The following is a 7,503-nucleotide window of genomic DNA, read 5'->3' as shown; positions in this document are numbered from 1 at the left end:
ACTATTTCATCTGCTCTACCCAAATAGCCCTTTGAACTTTCTTTATTAGCTGTAATTACATTACAACAGTTTCATGAAGATTCAAACAATGCTTATGATTTTAGAACAGCTTCCATGACTAAATGGAAAAGCTCTTACAAATCTAATTTCCTATTCCATTTACAGGGGTCTGCTGCTTGGTGACTCATAATCTTCCTATGAGTTGCAGCAGTCTAGAGAAAGAGCAGGCAGTTTATGTTGATTCAACAAAATAATTACCTTAAAAAGAATAACCTGTTTTTCCTGCTAACACATTTTTTCTGCAACAGTGTTTACACATTAGTATGTGTAAAATCAAACAATACAAAAAGTAGAAAAAGCATAGAACTTGACTACCAAAAATAAAATATATTCATAATAACTTAAAAAATGATCATGACTATGTATTGATTGGACTATTGATTTCAGTCCAAAATAGTGTTAAGCATTTTGTCATTAAAAGCTAAATAAGAATATCCTGAAACCACCAACACATTTTATGTGAAAAATTTGATACACTTAATGTAATTATTCCATTTATAATTGCAAGAAAGTGATAAAAAGTTGAATAATATTTTTCTCATCCATTACTGTAGCAATTGAAAAGTGGCACATTATAAATGGAGCTGAGTAGGAATATGAGCATAAAAACGGCTGCCATCTAACACTTTCTGTATAAGATCCTGCATTCAATTATCTACCAGTTTGTCAAATTTCAGCTGTTGCTGCTAAAATTTTCCATGTCAGCAAATGCACTTCAGACAGAATTTCTTTTAGAAAGTTTCTTTAAAAAAGTTTCCAACACTATCAGCAAGGACTAGTAATTGGTCTATGTTCCATTGAGACCAAGACTCTGTGGAATAAGGCCTTCCAATATATTCCTGCTTTGACTAAGGAAAGCGGCTGTTTCAAAGAATGCCTACTAAAGAATGGTCAACTTACTAGCCTGCAAAAAAATCCTTACTGTTTTTCAGTGCTCCTCCTTCTGAAGAACGTGCAAAGTGACTCTGAAATAGAATTTTTTACTTATTGAAATGATTACTTATGACTGCTATGAGCAATGGGTCTATGAAAATGCCCGTTCCACTGCCCTAAGTGTGGCTGTTGCTGGAGCCCAGGAGAAAGCACGGCAGCCTCTGAAATGGGGAAATGCAGCCTTTCAAGACAAAAGACCTAGATGAGTGAGAAGTGTGCTGGGAGAGGGAAACACACAGTGAAATTAGGACAGCAAGGCTGAAAATAGTGAACACATGCAAAGAGATGAATAAAGGATGCAAAGAGTTGAATAAAGATCTGCAGATGAGGGTATGGCATTCAGGGTTATAGAGAGAGAGCCTCTAAGAAGTTCATAAGAGGACTGGGTAGGAACAAGCTAAAGGGACGGGGAGATGCAGGCCTAGGGGAGGGCAAAGCATCTCTCCAAGTGCAGAAATGGACCCATACATGCCAGAGACACAGCAGCCATCAAAGCTGGAAAATCCTCTGCTAAGTTGTGGATCTCATCCTACACTGGCACTGGTTCATACAGAGCATGAAGACTCTGTAATGTTTATCAGCTACTGCCCCAGCCACAGGAGCTCTACTCTGCACATTCAAACCCTGCTCATGTGTCTCATGGCATTTATAGTTTTCTTTTATGTCTGTAATTTCATTGCCCTTTATGTCCTGATTAGTAAAAGGAGAACAATCCTACCCTCTCATCTCACAGTTGGATTGGAAAATGATATGTTTTCTGCACTCGTAGTAGGGTCTGAACAGTTGGCAGTAAATAAAGCAAAAGACCACAGGTTGACAGAGAGGCTGGCAGGAAAAATAAATAAGTACGGACACAGCCTGTTCTTCCCTTCAGTGCATCCAATGAGGCAGAAATCTGTGAAATAGAAAGTAGGCGATTGTTCAGTAAAAAGCCTTGCAATGGGAAAGGGTGTCCACAGAGGCTAACTTTAGTACTGGAGATTTTAACCTCCAGGCCTGCCATCAGCTGACAGAGACAGCTCCTTTGGGAGAAGATTTATATGTCTTAAAATGGCATATAAATGGCTTTTATTCTAGAATTGCTCTTCAGAAAAGTTTGTCTCTTCCCCCTCAAATGAGGAGGGTCTCACAAGAGGTAGTACCTCTCAAGATCATCTATGATTTGTGAATTTTCCTCTGTGCCATACTGCAAGTGTACAAACTCGTTCTGCAGGAAAAAGAACCATCAATTATTAAAAACAGAGAAAACACCCCCACCAGTAACATTGAAATAAATCTTTTAATGGTTCTTCTTCCATAAATGCTCTGTGAATTTTAATGATACAGGAAGTTTGAAGAGCTGTCTCTCTGTTTCTAAGCTTAGCTGAGACAAGTGCATGATTGGAAACAGCATGAAAATTCCCTAAAGGATTGATTTTCAAGTGAAAGACTAATTAATTTATTTGCAAAAGAAGCTCAGCACTTCCTAAAACTTTGGATAAAGCAATATAATTCTTTATGTATAAGGATGTTTGAATTCTTCTTTACGTACAAACCCATCTAGAAATAAGAAAAAAAATCTTAATTTAGTATTTTGATATCCAACAGCGGAAGTCTTGAATGTGTTTGAACAGCTTCAGGGAGAGAGCTGAAAGCATCAAACTGACATCTTTTATCTGCAAGCTATTTTCCACACACAGCTCAGCAGAGAAACTGGAGACATGCTTGAGACAAACAGGAAGTTGGCAAAAAAACAGACCAAACAGGAGCTAATCCTGCTACAAGGCAGGTGGCAAAAGGCAGAGGGGCAGCTCTGCAGTTCATGACACAGGGATACCATAATATGGCTTTAGGGAGGAAACCACTGAAGAGGGTTTGAAGAAACTGGCATGGTCAAATTGCACTTTCACCTAGTTTGCAACATGCAATCACAGGTTTTTAACAGTATAGGGGAAAAGCAGTTTGGACAACTGAATTCAGCAGATCTATTGAGGTAATTGTAGTTTCCTGGCTTACAGTTTCAACATGGGGAGGAGAATTTTTGAGTGAAGATCTTTGGATTTTTTGTGAATACATGGTGCACTATGGCAAAGCTGCTTCTCAGGGCTCCTTGCTGTACTACTGGTGAACATATTCTATGGCAAAGATCTTCCTTTGAGATGGTGTGAAGGGGAGCTTATCCAGGCACTGCTGCTTTTCCAAGTAGTTAGGAGGAGGAATGTCTCACTGACTGAACTACAGGAATAATTGAATGTTTAGGGAGAGGATTGCTGTTCTGATTCTATGTGCATCTCAAGTCCATGACTCCATAAACAGTGAGCAATTCAATCTGTATGAGGGCCTGTAAAGCCCCCACAGTATGAGCAGGAGGACTTGTATGGTTGAAGCTCCCTGTTAACTCCTTTTTCACCCTCTGTTGCTGCAGATTTTGAATTGACTGAACCAGATCTGCAGGCTCTAACCTTTTCCAGCAACAGCATCACAAAGGAGTGATAGCAAGCTGAGCTATGGATACCAAGCCAAGGACTCACCATATGGTGTTTTTGTTACACACAAGGGGAAAGATTGCTTTAAAGACCAAGGGCTGAATTCATCCCTGGTATAAGACTACTAAGTTCAGTGGTGTTAGATCAAGCATAAAGTCAACAGCACACTAATTCTATGTGATGGGGAACAGAAGTCAAGGTTGTTTTTTTAATAGCCCAAGGATGTCTATAAGGTAAACTCAGTTGAGCCAAGGGGTTTTTTTATGTCTAGCTGACATCTGTTCTCAGAAAGCCTGCAGCACACTGGAACAGTTTCCCAACGTTTTTCCTCTCTATAAACACTGTGAACTTCTGTGACAGCCAGAGATGGTGAAAAGGCATGTTTCATACAAAAATGGGCACCACAAATGACCTAGGAGATGCAATGCTAAAATACTCTGACACTGCTTTAGTGATTCTATGTTCAAGAAAGAAATACAAGAAAACTTTCCAACAATCAGCTGTTAATGGTTGTTGAAATGTATTGACACATGACGGCAGATGAATTTTAGCCATTGTTATCATAATGCACATTAAAGAAATTAGACTGTGAGCTAACCAAACTACTGACAGTCTAAGCCCCTCTTTTACATTTTTCAGAGCATTTGATGTGCAGATCAATTAAAGGGCTTATTTCAAGTCATCTTCTACTAGCACAGCAGCTCCGACATGCAGAACCCCCATAATGGAGACATTCAGTAAAGTGCACATTGGTACACTTTTATCTTTACAGCATGTTATCTCATTTTTACAGGGAGACGTTACCAGAATGAATTGGCTGAAATGCAAAAAGTAATTGAGGAACCTGGCTTTTAAACTTCATGAGCTATTAAATAGATGGGGAAAAAATTGGTTGTTAACACGAGTCAGGTTGTCTAACCTGTCTGCTGCTGTGGGTTAACTTTGCAATACCTGAGAGAGATTTTAGAGGATATTTTTGAAGCCTGGGATAATGGCTGGTGAAGTTGGACTCAAGGTAATGTAAATCAGCACTTATTTAACAGAAGACAGTTAACAACTATAAATCCAAAACAAATATAGCTGGAATCAGGCTAAATATATATTTTCATATAGCAGGAGATATTACATAGGTATTTTAGAACTGAATTCAAGCAGGAAAGTGAGGAGAAAAATAATGTAGCTAAACTTCCTACAATATCAATAAGACCCATCTGCAGAATCAATTTTTTATTGACAAAGCCAAGACAGCTGCGATACACGTTTCAAGAAGTATAGGTTGTCTCATGACTCTGGCTGTTGTGAAGTGGCAGAGTGAGTACACAAACCTGAGAGATGAGTTTACAAAATGATCACTCAGGCTCCTGTGGGAGACCAAAACTGGTCCTGGTGGGTATAAATTATATCTATACCTATATTACCTATATTATTGATTCTGGCCATAAACACAGTGTAACCAGAAAAGATAGCACTGACTGAGAAGAGAAAGGGGAGCCCCTAAAGATGCAGTCTGGTAGAGCAGGACATGCTGCTACTGTAAGGAGTGGGGCCAAAGGATGCCAGCAGGAAGAGAGTTCATAAAAAACCTGACATTTTGCTGGGAAAATGAGAAATTCAAAAGCAGTTTTGTTGTTAGTACTTACTTTGCAACTACCAGGGATCTTTTATACTCAAATTCTGGCTGACCACCCATGGAAAGAAGCAACTAGTAGAGCTGCGTTTCTCTGAACCTAGCAGTCTCCTTACACCCTCTTTAATATGAGTATTGATTGTCCAACTATAGGTTGCTTGATCCTCTGGTGTTCCATTGCTCCCATCTGCCACTGCAGAAGCCCTCCACACCAGCCCTTCCCATTTTCCTGGAGCTGCTTTTTTGTCTCACAAGATCCCCTCCAGAAGGTGGCTGTGACTCCCAATTACTGGAACTGCTTGACTGCCATCCACAGATCACCTTTCTCAACTCCACCATTCACTCAAAGATGACATGAAGCACTCCCTTAATGCTAGATTTCTTAAGTGTTTAGCTGATACCCTTACCCATCAGGAAATACCTGTGAGGTGCAGGACTCAGGCAGGCCATGCCATATTTCTAGTTGAGACTGAGAAGAAGCTGCTGCAGGAGACTTGTACTGACAGCATTTGTATCTGTTTGCAGCTTTCCCCTGTGGAATGGGGAAATGCAGCCTTTCAAGGCAAAAGTCCTTAGTCTATCAACTTCCTCCCAATGCTTGGCCACCGGTGAAAGGGAGTCATTCACCTGCTCACACCAGAGGCAGGCTTCTTCTGCAACGCCCCCTGGTACCACTGATAAATTCGAACACTCCGCACAGGAATGGGTCTGGACAGACACCTCCTTTTTGGAGGGTTCTATTTGGTTACATACACTGTATTAACCACAGTTTTTGACCCTGTAAAAATCATTACTAACAAAAAAACCTGTAAAAACAACCAACAGAAACACAACAAACAACTAAAAATCCCACTAGCAGGAGGAAACCTGCAAACCTGCCTGTTTACCCTGCCTGTGCGAACAGCTGTGCAAACTGCTGTGCCCCACCCTCAGAGCTGTGCCACACCCTCAGAGCTGTGCCCGACCCTCAGAGCTGTGCCACACCCTCAGAGATATGCCACACCCTCAGAGACGTGCCACGCCCTCAGAGCTGTGCCCCACCCTCAGAGCTGTGCCCCACCCTCAGAGATGTGCCACGCCCTCAGAGACGTGCCACGCCCTCAGAGCTGTGCCCCACCCTCAGAGCTGTGCCCCACCTTCAGAGCTGTGCCACACCCTCAGAGATGTGCCACACCCTCAGAGATGTGCCACGCCCTCAGAGACGTGCCACGCCCTCAGAGCTGTGCCACACCCTCAGAGCTGTGCCCCACCCTCAGAGCTGTGCCCTACCCTCAGAGCTGTGCCACGCCCTCAGAGATGTGCCACGCCCTCAGAGCTGTGCCACACCCTCAGAGATGTGCCCTACCCTCAGAGACGTGCAACACCCTCAGGGCTGTGCCCTACCCTCAGAGATGTGCCACGCCCTCAGAGCTGTGCCACACCCTCAGAGATGTGCCCTACCCTCAGAGACGTGCCACACCCTCAGGGCTGTGCCCTACCCTCAGAGATGTGCCACGCCCTCAGAGCTGTGCCACACCCTCAGAGCTGTGCCCTACCCTCAGAGCTGTGCCATGCCCTCAGAGATGTGCCACACCCTCAGAGCTGTGCCACGCCCTCAGAGCTGTGCCACGCCCTCAAAGATGTGCCACGCCCCTGTTTGCCCCTCCTGACTCACTCCTGTTTGCCCCGCTCTGGGTCACCGTGTGTCACCCTGGTTTTTAAGATTTTCTAAGCCTTCTGATGTTGACATTCTTGTGGTGAACTTTCTCACAGACTTTCTGTAAATAACCCATTGTTTTGTCTTCCTTTTTGGAAGAGGAGAGAGTTGATGAACTGTTGGTTTGTCCAGTGTGATTGGAGAGGTGTCACTGTCACCCTCCAATCCGCTGACACTTTTGGAAAATTATAAATGTTAGTCAGAAAATAAACTGCCTTTTTTCCTTCACCTTGAGAACAGTGCTGTGCTTGTGTTCTTTCGTGTCCTACAGTGACACCCGTGCTCCCTGGAGGCTGCTTTTAATCACCCCTCCCCTCACCAGAGGAGAGCCCTGCCCTAAACCTGTGTTGCTAATGAGAAAAAAAAATAATTCTTGACACTTGTGTCTGTTCGTCTCCATGGAAATCTTTAGTAAAAGGCAAAAGATTTATACAATCTGAAGAGAAACCAGAGTATTAATTAAGGTAAGTATTTCCTGTTGAAGCCACGACATGAGGACTGTGAGTTTACAATAGCATTATATTTTTATAGCATCTGTATCTATAAAAATGTAGAAACAAATGTAGATATAGATTAAGAAAGTGAACGAAGAGTTGTCATCACCCTACACATGAAGCTTGGGAGTCATCTTTTCACATACCTCTTTTTTTTATCATGAATCCTCTGGGCCAGATTCAGCCACTTGGGGAATCTGGAAGAAGGGAAATTTGAAGGAAAACATT

At 42.4% G+C, this 7,503-nt stretch overlaps 1 non-coding gene across 1 annotated transcript; it reads right to left on the bottom strand.

Annotated features, from left to right (window-relative positions):
- Positions 1–7,126: 7,126 nt before the first annotated feature.
- LOC115903804 lies at positions 7,127–7,237 on the bottom strand. Its single transcript, XR_004060734.1, has one exon. It is a non-coding gene; the product is annotated as a U5 spliceosomal RNA (small nuclear RNA).
- Positions 7,238–7,503: the final 266 nt, after the last annotated feature.

This window comes from Camarhynchus parvulus, chromosome 4 (assembly GCF_901933205.1).
Source record: "Camarhynchus parvulus chromosome 4, STF_HiC, whole genome shotgun sequence".
NCBI classification, from domain to species: domain Eukaryota; kingdom Metazoa; phylum Chordata; class Aves; order Passeriformes; family Thraupidae; genus Camarhynchus; species Camarhynchus parvulus.
The sequence above is the reverse complement of the archived record's forward strand: the minus strand, read 5'-3'. Positions and strand labels throughout refer to the sequence as shown.